Source organism: Fukomys damarensis, unplaced genomic scaffold (genome assembly GCF_012274545.1).
Source record: "Fukomys damarensis isolate Sample0158 unplaced genomic scaffold, DMR_v1.0_HiC HiC_scaffold_2, whole genome shotgun sequence".
In the NCBI taxonomy this organism is placed as follows: domain Eukaryota; kingdom Metazoa; phylum Chordata; class Mammalia; order Rodentia; family Bathyergidae; genus Fukomys; species Fukomys damarensis.
In genome coordinates, this window is record NW_022900914.1 from 45,572,283 (window position 1) to 45,595,527 (window position 23,245).

The following is a 23,245-nucleotide window of genomic DNA, read 5'->3' on the forward strand; positions in this document are numbered from 1 at the left end:
TTTTTGAGACAGGGTCTCACTATGTAGTTGACACTGACCCGGAACTCACTGTGTAGCCCAGGCTGGTCTCAAACTCACAGTGATCCTCCTGCCTCAGCCTGCCGAGTGCTGGGATTACAGGCGTGAGCCACCACACCCGGCAATTTTCTTCAGTTTCAAAGAGTCTTTTCAAAGGATTCCTTCAAGCCCTTCGATGGGTCACTAACCCACCACTGGCAATCCACTGCTGGAGAGTCACCTTCTGCCAAGAGACCTTCTGGGTTCTGTAAAAAGGAGAAGCCGACTCCGGGCCCCACGCACCCCTCCTCCGCGTGGTTATCCCTCCCGCCACTAGATGGCAACCTCGCCCAGGTACAGTACCGCAAGCACTTTCCCGACCTAAGTGAAGTCAGGAGGATGCACCCCTGTCCATCCAATGCGTTTATTTCAGTTTTAAATGAGTGCATATTTGCAATTCCTAATATATAGATGTAGAATATCTGCATATTCTTTATTGGGCATTTCCAACCCCGCTTCCCTTTCTCTTCCCTAGAAGGTATGCCTCTCTGTTTCCTACAATCTCTCCCTTATTATACTTTTTTATTGATTTTGGGGTACTTTTTAAGTATACAGTACAGTTACATTCATCATTGGGATCTTGTACCCTTACATGACAGGTCTTGGTTCTCATTTTTTCCCCATACCCCTTCCCTATTTACAAAGACTTTGTTTCCATTTTCTCATATTTTTTTCCCTTTTTCCTTTCCCCTATCCTTCCCACTTCCCCTACACATTTAGCCCTTTTCTTTCTATTACACATTATCAGTTATACAGTTTGGATTTTATTCAGACTTTTAGTTTTTCACACCAGAGAAACTATTCAGTACTTACACATGTGTGTCTTATTTATTTCACTTAAGAGTATGCATCCATTTTCCTATGAATGACTTTAATTTCTCATTCTTTATGGCTGAGTAGTACTCCATTTTATAGACCAACCACATCTTCTTTATCCAGTCTCCAACTGATGGGCAATTGGGCTGTTTCCAAGTTTTAGCTATTACAAACTGTGCCACAGTAAACATGGGTGCACATATATCACTATGGTGTGATTCTTTTAATTCTCTTGGAAAGATACCCAGCAGAGGGATGGCTGGGTCAAATGGGACTTCTAATGCTACCTTTCCAAGGTATCTCCATATTGATTTCCACAGTGGTTGCATCAGTCTACTCTCCCACCAACAATGGAGAAGGGTTCCCTTCTCCCCACAACCCCGCCAACATTTGTTATTGTGTGATTTCTTGACAGCAGCCATTCTTTGTGGGGTGAGGTGGAATCTCAGTGTTGTTTTCATCTGCATCTCTCGAATGATCAGTGATGTGGAACATTTTTTCACATATTTATTTGCTGCTTTTACTTCTTTGTCTGAGAAATGTCTGTTCATTTTTTAAATAATTTAAATTTGGAAGCCGGGCATGGTGGCACACACCTGTAATCCCAGCACTCGGGAGGCTGAAGCAGGAGGATCGCTGTGAGTTTGAGACCAGCCTGGGCTACACAGTGAGTTCCAGGTCAGTGTCAACTACATAGTGAGACCCTGTCTCAAAATAAATAAATAATTTAAATCTGGGGTTTGTCATATAAGAGAAACCACGCTATATTTAATTTTCTGTGCCTGGCTTATTTCTCTTAGCATTAGAGTCTCACGATCTGTCCACTTTCCTGCAAATGATATGATCTGAGTGCTTTTATGTGACCTGTAAGCACTGTCCTCGTCTTCCCCTCTGTGACTTCATTACGTGGAGACACGGTGCCCCAGCACTCACCGAGCTCATGTCGCACCCCACTCGCAGTGCATCTGACTCCTGCAGTCTATCAATGTTTAAGCTGGAAGACACAACGAGCCTCAGGAATCCACCTACCTGATACTCATCTGGGAAATGCTGGGCGGCCTTACTGATGACATGATGGGCCTCACCTTAAGCACCGATTCAAGGAAACAAGTAGCTGTTAATAATTGTCGCATTAGGGTTTTTAAATGAGGGCATCATTTACATACACTTAAAGTTACAATTTTTTAGGGAGGGGTAGGGTGTAGCTGTGTAATCCAGACTGGCCTTGGACTCACTGTGTAGCCCAGACTCACTATGTGGCCTCCAAATCACAGCAATCCTCCTGCCTCAGCCTCCTGAGTGCTGGGATTAGAGGCCTGTGCCACCACATTGGCAAAAGTCACCAATTTTAAGTGTACAATTCAGTGAGGTGTTTTTTCCTTTATTTTTATTTTTAAAATAAATTTTATTTTATTTTATCCCCCAACCCCCACCCTCCCTGTGTATAAAGGCTTTGAAGTGAGGTGTTTTTGCAGTACTGGGGGTGGGACACAGAGTACTCTACCGGTGAGCTACCTCTCCAGCCCTTATTCTGAGACAGAGTCTTGCTAAATTCCCCAGGCTGGCTTTGAGCTTGTGATCTTCCTATTTCCTAGAGTCAGTTCCTGTGACCCGACAGGCCCAGGGCCCAGGTGAGAGCAAATGGAGCAAAGCAGCAGCACAGAGCACGGCCTTCAGGACGACGTGCACTGCCAGAGGCTGTATACAACTCTGAATTACTCACAGCTTTCTGTTTTGTGGTTTATCGGCAAAATCAAGCAATCATTTATTTTAAAGAAATGACATTTTAAAAGAACCAGCTCATTTTACCTGTCATTTTAGTAATGTAATTTTCTTCCCCATATTTTTTGCACTTGTAAATGTAAAAAAAATTATCTGAAGTATGTGGGTTCATTGTCCCACAGTGTGATTCCTAGGGCTTTTTTGGTGTTTGTCCCTGGGGATGGACCACGCACATGGCCTTGTGCCTGCTAGGCAAGCGCCCTACCACAGAGCTGCATCCCTGGCCCTGGGATGCTCTTTAACTATGCAGTTATGCTGCTTCTAAGGATATGATCAGAACTGTTCAGTAAAACCAATTATTCATTTTGAAAGTAATTTTCCTGAAGAATTAACCACCGCATTCTTCAGCCCAGGAGTTGGATTCATTTGTCAGCTTGACCCAGTCATGCATATCACTAGAGAAATGTACTCTTTGCATTGGATCTTAGCCAAAGGCTGAGAAGCGATGAGCAATGTACTCTTTTCTACTGGAGATGAAGTGTTGGATGTAAGCCATCTGTGGAAGCCTGGCATACACAGGGAAAAGGGCACAGCTCAGGGACACGCACAGAGGCCACACGTAGGTCAAGTAACAGAGTGTTACCGGAATTCCAGAAACTCTGTTTGCTCCAAGATAACCATTATCTTGACTTTTAAAAATACAAATTATACGCGCTCTTGAAGTTTTCATAGAATGGTATAACAACTCCTGGTTTGTGTCTGACCTCTGTTACTCAAAGTTTTGTTTAGGAAAGATGTGTGTTGTTATATGTACTTGTGGTTTCATATTTCTCCTGCTGTATGTGTGTGTACACATGTATGTATAATTTTGTTGTGTGACTGTACCACAATTTATTCATTTCACTGTTGATGGATATATTAATTGTTTGCAGTTACTGACTATTACGGTTATTGACTATTATAAATACAAATAATAATATTACAAATAATAATAATGCTCTAAAGTTTTTTTTCAAATAGCTTTTTTTTTTCCTTTGGTACTGGGGATTGAACTCAGGTCCTTGCACTTGTGAGGCAGGTGGCCACACCACTGAGCTAAATCCTGGGCCATTAAAATAGCTTTTGATGAACATGCACTGCTAGGTCAGAGTGTGCACATTCATCCAACTTAAATTGTTCCCTAGTGTGGCTATACCATTCCTTGCTCCCACCAGAAGTGTGTGAGAGTAGAGTAACTCCAATTCACATCTGATATAACTTGTCTTTTTCACCTCAGACATTCTGATGTGTGCAGTAGTATCTCACCAGGGCATTTCCCAGATGGCTAACAAAGGTGTGCATTTTTTTGAATGTCATTTTGGCTATTTATGTATCTTGTTTTGAAAAGGGCCTATTCAAATCTTTGCCAACTTTCTCTTCATGTTTCTTTTCATTTTAATTTTTTATTTTGAAATCCTCTTAGACTTTAGCAAAATTCCATATTCTCTTCACCCATCTTGATATCTTATATAACTGTCATCTAATCATCGTTAGTATTCATCTTCAGATTTTACTAGAATTTCATCAGTGGTCTCACTAACATCTTTTTCTGGACTAGGATTCAACCTGGAATGACACATGGTATTTACTTGCCGCATCTCTTTAGTCTTCACTGACCTGAGACGCCGCTGCAGTTTTTGTCTCTCATGATCCTAACACTTTGGAGGGGTACTGGCTAGTCACTTCGTAAGACGTCCTGAACTTAGGTTTGTCTGAAGGAAACCCTCAGGACTGAAGTTAGGTTATGCATCTTTACAAGAAATGATGCTGCGTCATTCTCAGTTCGTGATGTCCCATCTGGAGGAACATGAAGGCAGGATGTCTCATCAGCGGTGATGCTAACTTGGACCACTTGGGTAAGGTGCTGTCTCCACTGCGAAGTTATTATTTTTTCCTGTTTTAGTTAATAAATATATAATGAGGCAGTATGTATATATACTTTTTTATCATGCTTTTGCCCTTTAATAGTTTCTTTGTTTTGTTGTTTTTTTGTTTGTGGTGCAGGGGATGAAACCATGGCCCCACATGCGAGGAAAGCACTCACCACTGAGTCTCATCTCCAGCCCAGTCTTTCATTTTTATTCTTTTCATGTCTTTCGATGAACAGAAAGTCTTTACATGTCCTATATGGTTAACAATTTTTTTTTTTTTTTGGTACCAGGGATCAGATTGGATTTTGGAACTCAGGACCTTGTACTTGTCATGCAGGTGCAGAAATGAGCTACATCCCCAGCCCTATGCCTCCTCTTTTGTCATAAATCATAGGTGAGAGACTATATTTGCCTTCTCTCTTTTGTTCCATGTGTCTGTCTGTCGATCTTTATGTGGCTGTCATGCTGACTCAGGTATCATAGCATAGCATACTATATCATAGTCTTGACAGTTTTATATCTCTAGTTTTGATCTTTTTCATTATGATACATTTGGATATTTTGGCCCTCTGCATTTTGGGCAACATTTTAGAATCAGTGAGTTAATTTCCATGTGTGTATAACACGAACTGGATGAGATGATTTGATCATGCTGAGTTTATAGATCAATTTGGGAGCATCAAATAATTACAATATAGGATCTTCTGGGTAGGAACATAGTGCTTCTCTCTATTGAATTCCACCTTCTTTCTCTCAGTAGTTTAGTTTTCTGTGTAGTTGTCTCACACACCTTCCAATGATTTACTCCTGAGTATTTGATGTTTGACAATTTATTTTCAAAATATGATTACATGAGAAAAGAACAGAACACAGCTGTGGTTCTAATGGGGGGTGATCTTCCCCCTCCCCCTGCCCAGGACATCTTTGGCAAAGTCTGGAGATACTTTTGTCATAATTGGATGTAATGATAACTGGCATCTCGCAGGTAGTCAGGGGTGTTGCATCCTGCAATGCCAGGACAGCCCTGCACAACAAAGGATTATCCAACCCAAAATATCAGAGTGCCATTCCCAAGACATCCCTCCATAGAGTTAAGAATCTCCAGAAAAACGTCACTCAGTATTTATAATAGTAATAATTATTGTTATTATTTATTTTTGGTACCAGGGATCAAACTCATTTGTGAGGCAAATGTGGCACTGCTGAGCTAAATCTCTGGCCCAGCATTTATTGGTTTGATACATTGCTCGTGGAGTTTTGTATTTCACATGGCAGAGTGATCTATAATGATGTTTTCATGATATTAAAGTTCATCTGTATTACGGGGCTGTGAACTTGGCTTTTTCATAAGTTTACAAGATATTATAATTACTGAGAGATTATTCTCCATGGATTCTGTCTTTCCATGGATCTGCTGAGCAAAAGGCACTGAGAGTTTAGTTCAGAGATGTTCATGTAACAGACAGACTTGGGAAGCTAAAAGCAGTGATTCCTTACAGAGAGATTTGGAGAGGTCTCTCCCTGAAGATGTTACGGGGTAATAAAGCTAGGGTCCCTTGCCCTTCCTTGCCTGGAGATCTCCTCCGTTTCCAGGTTAGAAGACCTGGGCAGATAAGCAGGTTTGTTAGTCGTCCCGTTATAATATTAGGGATTTCTTGGGTTTAGTGCTCCTTATCTGAGACGCAGACCTTACGTATTGCCCATGTCCACCTGGGCCTGCCTCTGAGGCCCTCTGAGGCTTGGAGACAAGGGGGAACCTTTGTGAACATGAAGCTCATGCCGCTTCCTCTGCCTAACAAACTGCATAAATCTGAGTTTGTTGTCTCCTCTTGGACGAATCTACTGACGTGCAGCCAACTTTTAGCTGGATGAGATGCTGACCCTAAGACATTCAGAGGAGCCGGCAGCTGCTATGTCATCACTTAGATTAAAATCCATGGCTTAGTTTAGCCACCTGGGGGCCTCCCTGTGAGTGTAAGGGAGCAGGGGAAAGAATATGGGGTTGAGTTGAATCCCACTCAATAACTGAGACTTATTTCCTAGAAACTGAGTCCCAGTTCTATTATTCTTAGGTATCTCTGTACCAAAAGTGGCCTGCAATTACTGGGTCTTTGTTATTCAAGTTTAGCTGGGTCCCTCCCCTCTTGCATAGTCTCTTTCTCACACTCCTGGTGGAGTTCCCCACCAAGTAGCTCTCCTGGATCTAGCAGTAGCCACAACTTCCGTTTACCCCGAAAACCCCTCCATAAAGAATAAGTACAGTATCAAAAGATGGGTTATTAACAGTAACTCTTATCCTAGGACTATTTGTAACTGCTGTGTGTTGTTATGGCCAAGTTAACAGCAGTCATGGCCAGGCTATCCCCATTTGCCTGAGTATGTATGAAAACAAACAAGACCCATGTTTGTTCCTATGATCAGAGCTCATTTTCGTAGCCATGGTTAATCTGGTGAGGCTTATACCTGAGCTGCAGCACTGCAGCAGGAAAGGCATGAGTCAGAACATAATTTTTTTTTTTTTTTGAAGCCCACATGAAGTAGGAGATACAGCTTAGTGGTGGAGCCAGGCCCTGGGTTCATTCCTTGCACTGAAAAAATAAAATTAAAAGCCAACAATGGAGGAAAATGCCATCCTTGCCAGCTGCCAAGCTTCTCAGAGGGGTGAAGGGTGAGGGGAGAACATTCCCTTGAGGCCAATGATCTGCAAATGTATTGATATTTGATTATCAAATTATGCTGAAATATTGATGTAATGCAAATGGTTAACCTTCCTGTGGTCAAAATTTCTCTTTTATTTGAGCTGCAGTAGCTCATGGTAACCAAACAGGTTGGGTATGTGGGAGAGTATTGGGTATTACTCCTTAGATATAGAAGACAAGCTAAAATGGAAAATGCTGCTGCTTATCCACACACATTTTCTGTAGAGCGGGGTATGACTCAGTGGTCAAGTGCTTACCTATATGTTTCAGGCCCTAGGTTTCACCCTAGGAAGATAAATAAGATATGTAGCCTGTGGAATCTTAGACTACCTGTTCATGGGCAATGGCCTGGCACCTGTAGTAATCTCTGCTGTTTAGGGATTGACTTTAGGGGCATGGGATTGAAGGTATTGCTCACCAGTTGGTCCATTAGGCAATCATAAAGTTCTGAGATCCTAGTACCTGGAAGTGAGATGAATCGGGCAATGCCTCTTTCACAGTAACAATAGAGTTCACTGACTGAAGACTACTACAATACCACAAGGGGCCTGTATCAACAGATTGTGCTCATTATAGATATGCCATCCCTGAGTTGCCATATTGTACTTTCCATTGCACATGATCTTAGCCAAAAGGCCGATAAGTGATTGTGCCTTACATTGCTTGGGAACCCACACTGGAAATGAAGCAAGCTGTGGTGCCATTTCCCCTACCTAGGAACCAGGATCCACTGGTTTTTCCCTGTGGAAAAGGTGGGTGCTACTTACAGAGTGTAGAACTGCCAGTACCTCTGAGCCCCCAAATAGCCCTGAATTCCCCTCTCTCTCTGTACATACACAATTAAGCAGATTGGAAGCTAATTTTTGCATGAGCCTCTCTTTTGCAAGCTTTGTATAGATATTTCTCCAAGCCTAACGTATTGCTGTGACTTGTGGTGGAGATGTTCTTTCATATATACTCAGTAGGATTACTATATTCTATGATCCTTGGATGGGTTGAACAACTGTGTTCTCTCTCTCTCTCTCTCTCTCTCTCTCTCTCTCTCTCTCTCTCCCTCTCTCTCTCTCCCTCTGCTCTAGAATTTTTTTATAGTTCAGTTTTTTTTCCTGCTTACTCATCCTTGAAAGTCAAAACTTTTATCCATACTTTGCATTTGCTCCAAAATAGGATGAGCTAATTCTTCCTGGCTCCCTGCCTGTCTGTTTAGATACTGCTGGAATCTTCCTCTCACATCTCAGAGTCGGTTACCTTTCAGCAGCCTGAAAGGATTGTGGAGGGAGCCATCTGGCAAGGAATGTCACCCTTGCAAGGTTTCATCTCAATGCTTTCCAAAGCCGTTGATGAAAGGACCAGTAGTTTTCTGGTCTCCAGCTTCACTTCCTTCCTTCCTGGTCATCATACTGAGACTGCCATCTCCAGTGTCAGATAACAGACTTGTCACTTAGGTAAAAATTCCTTTCGTTACCTGCTTTATACAATGTCAATGACTATTGGGAGGGGAGATTCAGAAGTCTGGACTAAAATCCCAACTCTATGTAGAAATGTATTAGTTGTCAATTGCTCTAAAAAAGATTTCGTGGTGTGAAACAATGGTCACTGTTGTTATTGTTATTATTATTGCTATTATTATTATTAATTTTCAGCACTGAAGATTGAACCTAGAGCTTCATAAATGCTAAGCAAGTGCTGTATCATTGAGATACACTCCAACCCATAATAACCGGTTATTATTCTCTCATGACTCTGGTGACTGACTGGGTTCAGCTAGTTGATCCTCACTGAGAATCTTATTTACTTGCCATAAGGTAAAGAAGATATTAGAGTCGTTTCTGAAGTCCTTCTCATTCTTATCTCTGGCATCAGGCCCGGGACAGTTCAGTTTCCCAGATTCCAGGCCTAGCTTTCCTATTTTCTTATTCTTTCTTACCCCTTTCTCTTTGCTTTGCCTTTTGTCTATGCAGGTGGCCCTCTGAATCCATTTCAACCAACTTTGGATTGTGTACTGTGTCATTAGGCATAGGATATCTGCATGGTTGCACCTGTACTGAACATGTACAGATTTTTGTTATCATTATTCTCTAAACAATATAATAAAACAAATATTTACATTGCATCTTAGGTATTGTAAATAATCTAGAGCTGTTTCAAATTTCATGGGACGATATGTGTAGATTATATATAAATGCTAAGCCATTTTATAGAAGAGTCTTGAGCATACACAGATTTTTATATTCACAGAGGTCTTAGAACTGATTCCCAAAGGATGCAGAGGAATCACTGGGTATCCTAGAATATTTCCTAACTGTATAATTTACCACTCAACTGAACTTTTTGCTTTTGCCGTCACATTTTCTATTTGAAAGATCTCTGGTTCTCTGGGTTTTCCTTTCAAAAAAATATCTAGAGGACTAAAAATGGTGGAATGACCCCCCAGCAACAAAATACAGCCTCTCCAGGATCTAGAATCAAGACACCTGGAAAATAGCAATTCAGTGAAGAAAGAAAGAAATAGATCTCTGGGAATCAGGAAAAAGCTGACAAAAAACTAGAAACTACAGGAAAACTGAACACAAAGAAAAGAAAAGAACAAAGTAATCTTAAATGCTAACCCTGTCTCCCGGGGAGGGTGACTTGTTTCTGCTAATACAAGGTAAGTCTGGGTGGGTCGGCAGCCCCAGGGAGAAACAATGGACTGGGCTGCCAGCACCACTCCTAAGAAAAGCCTATGGTTGTTATAAACTGCAAAAGCAACGTGGGATTTTATTCTGAAAAGAACTCCTTCTACAATGCAGGCGAGAGTTGGAGACGAAATCTAGTGCAAAGCCCACCGTATTTGAGAGTGTTTAATCAGCAGCCATCTTGAGAAGGAGTTAGTTGTTTAAGAGTGAGCTGTAGAACAACTACACTTCAGGCTTTCTGGGATTGTCCTACCATGATGACTGTGTGGAGGATGGCCACAAGAGACAGTTGTGCAGAAGGCGTGGGCTATACATAGACCCTACCCCCCAAGAAGTTTAAGTTCAGGCTGAAAGGACACTGGGGTCCAGCCCTCTGTAGTAAGAAGCCAGCCCAGTTACACATGATTTTCAGAGTGGGCTAGTTCTTAAAGTCCAGGGCCCCCCCCCACCCCACTGCTTCCATCCAGCCAAGAAGTCAGTGGTCTATTTACTTTCTCTATCTGCCAATGTGACCAGAGACCTCGCAAAACACAAGGACCTGAGTTTGATCCCTGGTACAAAAAACAAACAATGTGACCAGAGATACACCTCAGCTTGGACAGTTGCCAAAGCCTGGGATGTAGAGACAGAAGGGCCTCTGGAAAAGAGGAGACACTCACAACCCACAGGCTATAAAGCTGGGCAGAGAAAGCAATGATTTGGAATACAAAGAGGGACACAGAAAATAGGAGCAGGTGGAGTGAATACACGCTCCTAAGGCATATGCTACTGAACATCCATGCCCAATAGGAAAGTTAGGGAAGGACTCAGCATTCACATACAAAAATGAGTGTGGAAATAAAATAGGATTTAGTAGTGATTCACTGTTCCTCCCACATATCTGGTGGATTTTAATACTGCAAAACCTGGACAGAAATTACTTATTCAAAAACACGGAGAAATTTTTTGACTCATTACTCTTTGTCTTCATTGAATTTTAGGGGTCTGGGTTTATTTTCCTTTCTTTCACTCTGGGATTTTTTTCTTTTTTCTTCTTTTTCTTATTTGTTCTTTTCTGTTACTTTTATATAATTTTATGTTACTTTTTAATAGGATTCTTTATCTCACTCATCTTTCCTCATCTTTCTTTTATTTTTCAAATTTTACTTCTTTCATTTTCCCCTTCCCTATCCCACCATTTTTATTAGCATTACTATTAAGCTTTATTAATCTTTAAGTATTTAATTGACTATGCTGTTCTTGTTGAATTCTTTTCTGTTGCTGATGGTAGCAGTGTAAGGCCCCAACTTACAGACATTCAAGCTGCAGAAAAATTGAGAATGTAACTCACTTATCTGCAGACATTGTCACAATTGTGCTGCTGTGTGCTTACTGTACAGTGTGATAGTGTACAGTGGTACAGTACAGTAGGGGACTTACTGTATTATATGTGTGTGTTTTATGCTTCACATTGTATATTTGTGTCAAAGGTGTATAAAACTCACTTTGTCAGACTTATGAATGAATTTAACTTATGAATGTTCTCCCAGAATGGAACTCATTCGTAATTCAAGAACTCACTATACTGGTTGCATTTAGTAGATATTTACTGTATTTCAATATCTGGCTTGTCTTTGTGCCTATATTATTCTTACACATCTCTTTGCTTTTGTTAAGGGTGATGCAGTGGTAATTTTTATTGGTTCTTGTGGTATGTCAGTATCCAGTTTGTCTTTATCGCTGTTATTGTTGCTGATTTCATTGCTATTGCAGAGTAGCATAGTTGCTATTGATTGATTTTTACTGTATGCCAACATCTGGTTTGTTTTTGGGTCATTGACAAGTCTGAAGTTCATTTCTGGAGAACAGGGTACTGGGGCAATTACATTGCATCCTTCTGTCTTGGTTACTTTTCTCATTGCTGAGACAAAATGCCTGACACCCACAGTTAAAGGAGGAAAGATTTATTTTGGCTCACAGTTTGTAGAGGTTTTAGTTCATAGTTGGCTGTCTACAGGGCAGGGTGATGTGGCAGAGAGGCATTGCAGAGGAGAAACAATTCATGGTGGGCAGAAGGCAGGATGGCAGCAAAGCAGTAAAATAGTGAGGAAGAAGCAGCCTGCCTCTCCATTTTACCCTTTCCAGGCTAACTCCACTTTGGGTGGTACCACTCACACCCAGTGTATTCCTTCCCATTATCTACACCCAGATCTATGCCAAATAAATCAATGGACTAATTTAGTAACAACATACCTTTAATCTCAGATCACACATTCTAGATCCAGCCACCTCTAAAAAAGCCCACCTACATCTGCATGAAGCTTTGGGGAGACATCTAGACATGAGCCATAACACCTTTTCTCCTTAAATTAATGGAGATAGTTATATACTGGGACAGAGGCAAAAGGCTATAGTTGACTACACCCAGATCACATCACTGAAAAGGAGACACTACCAAAGAGATCTCCATAGTACCAACACAGTAATAGACCCTCAACCCTCAGCACACACATATGCACACAGTAGTGAAACCTGAAGAAACAAGACATCAAAATGCTTTCAAAAACTTCCCAACTACTCTAAAGCTGATGAGCACTGATGGAGCAATGATGGGGAGATGATCAAAAGCCAAACAACTGAATTATCTGAAGTATTAAAAAAGGAAACAAAAAACAGATCAGTAAGGTGCTTGAGAGCTCAAAGTTGATATAAATAAACAAATAATAGACTTAAAATTACCAGTGAGCTTACAGAAGACACAAACAAAAATCTAGCTGAACTAAACAAAATGATACATGAATGACTAGTTTAGCAAAGGATTAGAGTCCATGAAAAGGTACCAAACACAAATCAAGGTAATAAAAAATTCAACCGAAAGTGTGGACAACAGAAGTGACTGATGTGAGAACAGTGTCAGAACTAGAAGACAGCTGGTGCAGGTGACCATGTACACAGAGGTACCTTAAAAACGAGAGATCATGGACAATGGATCCAAAATCTGCTAGATGATGTAAAGACTAATTTGAATCAGTGGAAAAAAAATAGCATGAATGGCATAAAAAAAACACTTGTTTACAGAAATAATAGCAGAAAAATTTCCAAGTATGGGAAAAGTATCTTTATGTATTTAACATACAGACAAATGGGGCATATAGAACCCCAAATAGCCACGATCAGAAAAGAATGTCTCCATAACATATCTAATCACAGAAGTCTAACACAAGAATTGATCATAAAATCTGTTAAAGAAAACCAACAAATCATTTACAAAGGTAAACCCATTATAATTATAGCAGACTTCTCAACCCAAACCTTAACAGCCAAGAGAGCTTGGAGTGAAATGTTTCAAGCCCTAAAAGAAAACTACTTCCAATCCAGACTGATATATCTTGCAAAACTATCTTTCAGAATTGATGAAGAAATAAGGTATTTCCATGATAAGCAGCACCTTAAGAAATTCATAATCACCAAACCAGCAGTCCAAAAAATTCTCAAAGATATCGTACAGAGACCACCAGGCCGGCAATGCCAAAAAATAAAGTGGAATGAATATATCAGGAAGGGTGAACAGTTAAGTGGGGGGTGGGGGGGGGAGGAGGAATCAACCACAAGAAAATAATGCAGTGATACCACCAAAATAAAAGACCCAGTCAAAAAATGGGTAGTGAACAGTCACTTTGCAGAAGAAAAAGTAAATATGGCAAATAAGTACATGAAAAAACGTTTAACATCTTTAGCCTTTAGAGAAAACAAATTAAAGCATCACTGAGTTTCATTTTACTTCGGAAAGAATGGCCATTATCAAGAAATCAAATAATAACCAATGTTGGCAAGGCTGTAGGGAAAATAGAATCCTTCTACAATGTTGATGGGAAAGTTAGAAAGTTCAGGGCTGGGGATTTAGCTCAGTGGTTCTCCCGCCTGCCTCACAAGCACAAGGACCCAAGTTCGATCCCCGGTACAAAAAAACAAAATAACAGGTCATAAATCCTTGCAGAAGGTCATAAGTCTGAAGAACACACCTTGGTTGTAAGTCTGAACAGTTGTTAAAACAGGTAGGTCATTAAATGGGGAATATCTGTATTGGTTCTGCCTATCCAGGAACAAGGGATATCTGTCCATTTTCTGATGTCCTCTATAATCTCTTTTGTTTATAGTTTTTATATTACTGATAAATCCCCGGAAAAAAAAAAAAAAAAAAAAAGTTCAACAACCACTGTGGAAATTAGTATGGACTATGGAGAATCTTTGAATGCTAAAAATAAAAATTCTATTTGACTTAGCTCTTTCAAGGTATCTTCCCCAAAATGCTAAGACATCAAATTACAGTGCTACATGCTTATAGCAGCATAATAGCAAAATCTTAGAAGTGGACATACAGATGTCCATTAACAGATGAATGGACAAAGAAAATGTGGTGTTTATACTCAATAGAGCACTATTGTGCTATAAAAAGATATAAATTTGAGTCATTGTCTAGGAAAATGAATGCACCTTGAGACAATAATGTTAGTGAAATAAATCAAATAAACCAGACATAGCCTACATATCACATGGTTCTCTTAAATGAGATGCCCAAAATCTAAATAATTAAACAGAAAAGTAAAAGAAAGAAAATTGGAAACATGAGATACATCTTTTGCAAATGGCAAGGGGACCAAGAGATGGAAGGAAGAGAAGGGAAGAGAAGGGGAGGTAAAAAGAAGATGTGTTATGTCCATGTACCAACTTCCATGAGAAATGCAATCATTATGTATGCAAACATCTACTACTAATACAAATATTCTTAAAATAAGAATATTCTATTTTTTGTCTAAACTCGGGCTCCATTGGGATAAATATCACACCCTCAAGATCACTCTATAAGAAAGAGTGGATCCAATATTTGAATCCAGGTGCACTTAACTCCCAATATCATACTCAACTGCAATGCTATACTCTTTCCTTGTGTTAAATGTTTGAATATAAATTAAGTTTCAGAAAGATGAGTTATTTTTATAAATAATAAAAACATATTATCCAGGTGATATAAAAAAGAATATTCTATTTTTATTCTAATTGTATTTCTAGAGGAGATCAATAATAAGTCCTCAAAGTTGTCCTCTTTCCCTATCATCTGATTCTTTCCAACTTTTTTTTCCCTGCTTATATGTTTTGGGTTCTATTGTTCATGTCAATTGTGATGACATTTGACCGATATTAAGTGTGCCAACTTTAACAAAACAAAATACCTAGTTAAATTTGAATTTTAGATAAATAATTTTTAGTATAAGTCTGTTTCATGAAAAGTATTTTATACTTGAGTAAAATATAATTTGTGTGAAATTAAAATTGAACTAAGTGTCCTGTATTTTTTAGCTGTGCTAATTGTGAGACCTAAATTGCCGCCTGGAGGCTCTGTGTGTGTATATGAATACTGGGACCTGATAAGGATGACTTCACTAACAGGTGGCTCCAGTTTCACTGAGTAACTGTTTACACTCTCTTTAGGGCTTGGCTCAGATTCCCCAGCTCCCCATACCAGTGAACACAATAATTCTGGCTGCCAGTGTTGTAGGAGTCAAGTGGAGAAAGATTATCAAGCAGCTGAATATTCACATCTTAATTTCCATGTGACTTCTCAATTTCTCAATTTTGCCTTATGCTTGTCTACTAGCTTCTATTAAAGACAGCTGTGTATTCTTTGCACATGCACACCCGCGTTCAGGGAAGAAGTCTAATCTCCCTTCCTTTGAATGTGGCCTGGCCTAGTGATTTGCGTGACCTACAGAATGCAATAGAAATCGTGTCCAAGTGGCTTCCAAGCTTAAATAATAAGCTGCTAACTCATGCCTGGATCTCTTGGACTATTCTTTCTGGAAACCCCGAGCTTCCATGTAGGAAATCTGACAGTCCTGAGACTGCTGTGTGGAGAGAGGATATGTAGGTGGTCTGGCTGACCATGCCAGTTGAGATCAGCACTCCAGAGATCCTTCCTTTGGGGGCAATATATGAGTCAGTCTCCAGACTGGGTGAATACTGCCAGTTGACTCCACCAAGTGACCTTTATTGATGCCATGTGGAGCAGAAAAATTGCCCAGCCATGCTTTGCTCAAATTCAGATCCATAAAATTGTGAGATATAATAAAATGATCAGTGTCATAAGTCACTATGTTTGGGGATAGTTTCTTGGAAAGCCTTCAATAACTGGAGCACTGTGACTACATCTGTTGCCCCATTCCAGAGATCTCTCCTTCAGCCCTGCCCGAGAACGGGCTTCCGTCTTCCACCTGAGGCATAGTGACAGCTGTGCAGGCAGGGACAGAGGACAGTAGCTGCTTCCTGCACAGTTAAAGCAAACCCTCCCGCTTCAGTCTGTCCTTCCACCCACTCTGAGGAATCCTACACTGTCATGTTGCTTCTTGGCTTTCCCTTCTTCTGGCGTAGGAGTCCGCTTTCTCAGTGCTGCTAAGTCAGTTATCATCAGCATCTCTGCTTTCCAGGTTCTAAAACTTGGTTATTATTTTCCCTTTCTTGTTTGCTTGACCCGGTGAGATTTTTAGAAAATCAACTCTTGCTTTTGCAAGGTTCAAGAGGGATGCAGTAAATGCACATGTCCCCTTGCTCTCTTTCATTTGAAGGCTCCTTCGAGCTTTCAGTATCCACAGCTCCATTAATTTTTAAAAGATTCTTAGAGCAGGTTCCCGGAGAAGCACAACCAGATGTAGGGATTCTTGACTAAGTGCTATGGTGAGCATGTTCTCAGAAGACCCCCGTGAGTAAATGAGGAAAGCGGGACAGGCCTAGGGAGAAGCTCTGCAAAGACGTGGTTCTATTTCTTTTATTATTTTTTTTTCATTGAGTTTATTGGTACTTTTTAAGTATTCAGTACAGTTACATTCATCATCGGGATCTTGTACCTTTACATGACAGGTCTTGGTTCTCATTTTCCCCCCATACCCCTGCCCTCCCTTCACCCTCTCCACCCTCCCCTATTTACAAATGCTTTGTTTCCATTTTTTCCTTTTCTCATATTTTTTATTTTCCCTTATTTCCTTTCCCCTACCCTTCCCACTTGCCCTACACCTTTAGCCCTTTTCTTCCTACTTCACAATTATCAGTTATACAATTTGGATAAATAAAATCTAAATAAAGTCTAAATAAAAGACTTGTAGTTTTTCACATTGGATAAACTATTCAGTATTTACACATGTGTGTGTTATTTATTTTACTTAAGAGTGTGGCCTCAATATACATCAATTTTCCTATGAATGACTCTAGTTTCTCATTCTTTATGGCTGAGTAGTACTCCATTTTATAGAAAAACCACATCTTCTTTATCCAGTCTCCAACTGATGGGCAATTGGGCTGGTTCCAAGTTTTAGCTATTACAAATGGTGCCGCTATGAACATGGGTGCACATATATCACTGTGGTATGATTCTTTTAATTGTTTTGGAAAGATGCCCAGCAGAGGAATAGCTGGGGCAAATGGAACCTGTAATCCTAGTCCTTTGAGGTATCTCCATATTGATTTCCACAATGGTTGTACCAGTCTGCATGCGCATCAACAATGGAGACGGGTTCCTTTCTCCCCACAACCCCCCAGCATTTCTTATTGGTTGATTTCTTGATAGCAGCCATTCTTTCTGCAGTGCTGTTTTCATCTGCATCTCTCAAATCACCAATAATGTTGAATATTTTTTCATGTATTTACTTGTTGCTTTTACTTCTTTGTCTAAGAAATGTCTGTTCATTTCAGATGCCCATTTCTGAATCAGGTCTTTATATTTGGGGGGCCTGATGTTTTAAGTTCGTTATATACTCTAGATAATAGTGCTTTGTCTGAGGGGCAGCTGGCAAATTTTTTTCCCACATTGTAGGTTGTCTCTTAGTTCTGTTGGTGGTTTCTTTTGCAGTGCAGAAGCTTTTTAATAAAATGAGATCCCAGTTGTTGATTCTTCGTGCTAGTTCCCATGATACTGAGGATTTGTTCATAAAGTCTTTTCCTATGCCAGTGTCTTCAAGAGTTCTGCCTAACTTATCTTCCAGCAAGTTTAGGGTTTCTGTTTTAATATTTAGATCTTTAATCCACTTAGATTTTAGTTTAGTGCATGGCCAAAGATAAGGGTCTAGTTTTAATCTTTGGTAGGCTGAAATCCAGTTTTTACAACACAATTTATTACAGAGGCTATCTTGACTCCAATGAGGATGGTTGGCTCCTTTGTCAAAGATGAAGTAGCTGAGTACATCAGGAGTTATTTCTGTATCTTCCAATCTATTCCACTGATTCTCATGTCTTTTTCTTTGCCAGTACCATGCTGTTTTTATCACAGTGGCTTTGTAGTATAGTTTTATGTGGGGGATTGTGATACCCCCTGTCATGTCTCTGTTGCCTATAATTGCTTTTGCTATCCTAGGTCTCTTCTGGTTCCAAACGAATTTTTGGATTCTTTTTTCTAGTTCTGTGAAATATACTGTTGGGATTTCAATTGGGATTGCATTGAATCTGTACAGCAGTTTTGGCAGTATGGCCATTCACTATGTTGACTCTTCATATCCAGGAATGGGATATCTTTCTATTTTCTTATATCCTCTTCAATCTCTTTTTTCAGAGCACTATAGTTTTCAGTGTAGAGGTCTTTTGCTTCCTTCATTAGATTGATTCCTAGATACTTTATTTTTTTTGGATGCTATTGTGAAAGAAATTGATTCCCAATTTTTCTCTCAGTGAGTCTATTTGTGTACAAGAAAGCTATTGATTTTTGAGGGTTGAACTTGTATTCAGCTACTCTGCAGAAAATGTCAGTTAAGTCTAGAAGTCTTTTGGCGGAGTTTTTTGGGTCTTGTATGTAAAGTATCATATTATCAGCAAACAATAACAGTTTAACTTCATCCTTTCCTATCTTTATCACCTTAATTTCTTTCTCATGTCTAATTGCTGTGGCTAATGTTTCCAGAACTATATTGAACAGGAGTGGTGATAGTAGACATCCTTGTCTTGTTCCTGATTTTAGCATGAAGGTTTTTAGTTTTTGACCATTTAGTATGAGGTTGGCTGTAGGTTTTTCATAGATAGCCCTTATCAAGTTGAGATAAAGACCATATATTCCAATTTTATGCAGGGTTTTTATCATGAATGGGTTTTGAATTTTGTCAAATGCTTTTTCTGCATCTATCGAGAGGATCATATGGTTTTTGTCCTTGACTTTGTTAATATAGTGTATTACACTTATTGATTTATGTATGCTGAACCATCTTTGCATCCCTGGGATAAACCCGAGTTGGTCAGGGTGTATGATCTTCTTGATGACCCTCTGTATTCTGTTTGCCAGTATCTTATTGAGGATTTTTGCATCTATGTTCTTTAAGGAGATTGACCTGTAGTTCTCTTTTTTGGTTGGGTCTTTCCCTGGTTTTGGAATCAAAGTGATACTTGCTTCCAGGAATGAATTTGGAAGTATTGCTTTCCTTTCAATTTCATCGAAAAGTTTAAAGAATAGTGGCAGTAGTTCTTCTCTAAATGTCTTATAGAATTCAGCAGTGGAGCCATCAGGACCTGGGCTTTTCTTAGTTGGTAAATTTTTAATAATGTTTTCAATTTCACTGAATGTAATTGGGGTGTTTAGAATTTTTTTATCTTCTTTATTCAACTTTGGTAATTCATAAGTATCAAGAAATCTGTCCATTTCTTCTGTGTTTTCCATTTTATTCAAGTACAGGTTCTCAAAGTAGGTATTGATGATCCTTTGGTTTTTCTGGTGGATCTGTTGTGACTTCGCCTTTTTCATTCCTAATTGCTTGGATCTGAGCCTTTTCTTCCTTTTTTCAGCAAGGTTGGCTAAGAGTTTATTGATTTTGTTTATTCTTTTGAAAAACCACCTCTTCAATTCATTAATATTTTTGTATCATTCTCTTAGGTCCCATTGCATTGATTTCTGCTCTGGTTGTTATAATTTCCTCCCTTGTATGAGCTTTGGGTTTTTTGTTTGTTTGTTTGTTTGTTTTTTGCTCTTCTTTTTCTAGGAGCCTAAGATTCATGATTAGGTTGTTTATTTGGACTCGCTCTGTTTTCCTAGCATGGGCATCCACTGCTATGAATTTTCCATGTAGAACTCCTTTCATTGTGTCCCACAGATTCCTGTATGTTGTATTGGCATTATCATTTATTTGTAAAAACTGACTAATTTTTTCTTTAATTTCCTCTGCGACACATTGATTGTTCAGGAGAGTGTTGCTTAATTTCCATGTGTTTGTGAAGTTCTTACAGTTTCTTATGCTATTGATCTTCAGCTTAGTTGCTCTATGGTCTAATAATATAAATGGGGTAACTTCAATTCCTTTGCATTTATTTAAACATGTTCTATGAGCTAGCATGTGGTCTATTTTGGAGAACGACCCATGTGCAGAGGAAAAGAATGTATATTCTGATTTTGTGGGGTTGAACACTCTGTAGAGATCTATTAAGTTCATTTGTTCAAAAGCTTCAGTCCTAGTATTTCGTTATTGTTTTTTTTGTCAAATGATCTATTTACGTTTTGTTTTTGTTTTGTTTTGAGACAGGGTCTCACTATATAGTTCAGACTGCTCTGGAACTCACTGTGTAGCCCAGGCTAGTCTCAAACTTGCAGTGATCCTCCTGCCTCAGCCTCCCAAGTACTGGGATTATAGGTGTGTGTCACTATGCCTGGCTATTTCTTATAGTGGGGTATTTAGGTCCCCCACTACAATTGTATTAGTGCTTATTTGGTTTTTCATGTCCCTTAATATTTGTTTTATATAGTTGGGGGCATTAATATTTGGTGCATATATATTTATGATTGTCATCTCTTTCTCTTGGATTATTCCCTTTACAAGGATGTAGTGGCCTTCTTTGTCTCTCTTGTTTTGGTTTGACATTTACTTTGAAGATGTGGTTTCTGCTGAGGTTGAGCCTCAGTCTGACCCCATAAAAGCCCTGTCTATATTTATTCCTGGCTTTTTGTACCCCATGAAAACCTTTGTCCATGGCTTCCCAAAATGGTGCCAGGGCAGTTGTTGGGAGGAGGCAGCAGGGTTCTGGGGGCTGTGTGCACCTGCCCAGTGTAAAGAGAGTTCACCTCAGCTTGGTGCTAAGAGCATCTGTTAGTTGTTCCAGGCCGTTATTGTTTTCTGTACCTAACCTCCCCACACCCCTGCACTACAGGGCATTAAACCAGGGCCTTCACACCGAGCTATATCCCCAGACATTTTTATTTCTCATTTTGAGACAGGATCTCATTATGTTGCTAAGTTGCCCAGGCTGGATTGTATTTGTGATAGGCCTGCCTCAGTCTTCCAAAGTGCTGGGACTGCAGGCATGTACCTTCATGCCCAGCCATAATTTTTATTTTTAAGGTAATCTTTCTGAGGAAGAAAATTATACTTATTGCATTCTTTTTCTATTGTTTTCCTCAAGCTCAGTTCCTAAACTGAAGCTCAGAAACTATTAGGTTATCAAACATATAATAGGGCTAGATGCAATTGGCCTGATCCTAAAGTTTAATCTCTTAACCATCTTAAATCACTGCCTCTAACTACATCCTTATGAAATAATCTAATGTTACCTCTCTTGTCTCAAGGGTGCTAATAACCACTTAGACTTTGATCTACTGTATAGCAAACATTCCCTAAAGCTACCTTTGTTAAATAAAATTGAAATTTGCCTGCAGGTGCAACAGATTCATTCTTCAAGCACTCACTAAAATCCTGCTAGGTGCCAGCAACTGATAAAGGGGAAATAACATAACTCCAAACCTGGTAGATGTCAGATCGCTGAATCCATGTTCCCAAAAACAGAAGAGTGAATTCTAAGGAACTATGGAGGTTAAGAATAGGAAAACTTTATAAAGAGGGATAGCTCCTGAGAGACAGGAGGGCACCCAAAAGAAGGTTGCCAATGAGCCCAGTTCTCAAAGAAAATTTTACAGTGCAAAAATCACAAGGTGGGTACAAAAGCATGAGATGGGTACAACGTAAGTCAAAACTACAATCAAGCAACAAGATTATGATGATAGTCCCTTAGGTAATATTGATCCAATGGGGAAGCAGGTCAGGAAGCAAGAGTACATGAAAAGAACAAGGACCTTTTCAGGAAGAGATGGGGGCTAGGGATTTAGCTTCGTGGTGCTGCTCCTGCCTCGTAAGCACAATGTCCAATGAGTTTGATCTCTGGTATGAGATCAGGGTGGGGGAACTGAGGAAGAGATGGATCAGGAGGTCCTGGTCACCCACTGGGGTGGCTGATGTCTAGCTAGTCTTTATTGGACAGGTGGTACCGATTATAGTATAATCTTCAATTTACTGCTTATCACTTGGGGAGGCCTGGTCATTCCATCTTTATCTTGAGCCCTGACCTTCAACAGTTGGGCCTCCAGCTACAGTTGTAATGTGTTCTCCTCCTTTGCACTGACTTCCTCGGGCCCAGCCCTGTCTGCCTAGAATATTTCTATCTTAGTTGCCTATAATAAAACAGTCCTGGACACGGGCACAAAGGTGACCTAGACCTAGTCAGTGGCTTCAAGAGTTTTGTGTCCAGTAGGGACAGCAGACAAAAAGATACCAAAGTGTAACTCAAGGAGCAAGCGGTGTGCAGAGACAGACCTGGCAGCTCCTGCCAGGAACTAAACCCTGGTACTGTAGTTCTCAGGTGCAGAAGAATTGGGTGCTGCTGCTCCTGACTTCTCTTCCCAAAGGTCTCCCTATACTGGTGGCTGCACCAGGAAGGGGAACTGTTTTCCTCAAGCGTGGTGAGGAACTGCTGGGAACATTTTGGAACGTCTGTGTTAATGATAGGCGCCAGTCAGATTTCACTTTCTACTTTTCCAGCCACAGGCCCCCTGTGAGCCTGCGGATGGGAGCTTGTTTTCCAGAAAGGCGGCTTTGATTCGTGGTGGGAACGTGCAGGGAGCAAGCGGGAAGGTCGCCTGGCTCTGGCCCCCTCCAGGGCCTGCAGACGCGGGGCAGGAGAGACGCCCAGGTCCTCTGATCCCACCCTGCAGGGACAGGACCTGGTTGGCGGTGCTGGGCGGGCTGCGCAATCCAGGCAGGGCACGAGGTCGAGCCCCCCACGGGGTGCGGGCACTTGCGAGGTGCAGGCCCCGACGCCGGCCTCCCCCAGGGTTGCCCAGCCGGGACCCAGGTGCGCTCACCCAGGGAGGGACTTTCCGGTCCCGTGGGCAGAAGGACAACCAGGAACTCGAGCTCTGTCTCCACCCCGAAGTGGGGCGGATCCGCCCGGGATAAGACGCTGGGCCCGACCCTGGCAGGGTGTGACCTCCGCAGCCGCCGAGGAAGAGAGCAGCCCAGTCTCGTCTCCTCGTCTCGCGCGGGAGGTAAGGTGCTGGGACTGGGGTCCAGGGCCCCGGGAAAGGGCGGTTCCGAGGAAG

The 23,245-nt window shown here is 40.7% G+C and overlaps 1 protein-coding gene across 2 annotated transcripts in view; it reads left to right on the top strand.

Annotated features, from left to right (window-relative positions):
* The window catches only part of Anxa4 (annexin A4), a 129,654-nt gene that overhangs the window by 39,972 nt on the left and 66,437 nt on the right, over positions 1–23,245 (top strand). The window contains exon 1 of one of the 2 annotated variants that reach the window (XM_010609670.3): positions 23,056–23,191. The exons of the other annotated variant lie outside the window; for it this stretch is intronic. The gene's annotated coding sequence lies outside the window, so the exon portion shown is untranslated. Of the gene's footprint in view, positions 1–23,055; positions 23,192–23,245 lie in introns of those variants that run through there. 2 annotated transcript variants of the gene reach the window in all.